Source organism: Colobus angolensis, unplaced genomic scaffold, assembly GCF_000951035.1.
Source record: "Colobus angolensis palliatus isolate OR3802 unplaced genomic scaffold, Cang.pa_1.0 Scaffold302, whole genome shotgun sequence".
Taxonomy (NCBI): domain Eukaryota; kingdom Metazoa; phylum Chordata; class Mammalia; order Primates; family Cercopithecidae; genus Colobus; species Colobus angolensis.
Window position 1 is genome coordinate 4,331,264 of NW_012116289.1, and position 304 is coordinate 4,331,567.

Below are 304 nucleotides of genomic sequence, written 5' to 3' on the forward strand. Positions count from 1 at the left end.
TTTTTTGCATTTTTTAGTAGAGACAGGGTTTCACTGTGTTAGCCAGGATGGTCTCGATCTCCTGACCTCGTGATCTGCCCGTCTCGGCCTCCGAAAGTTGGTGGTTGATTCTTATTAAACCCTTGGGAGTTTAGTATTTAAAATTCCAAAGCCCATTCTGGCAAAAGTAATTTCAAGAACTACATATTTAATGGGAAGGCCAACTGAATAATAAAGGCCTTGAATTATAATATATTTGGCATATATTCAGGGTTCCTCCCACCCCTCTCCCCCCGCCACGAGTATATTATAGTGTCAAAAAGCA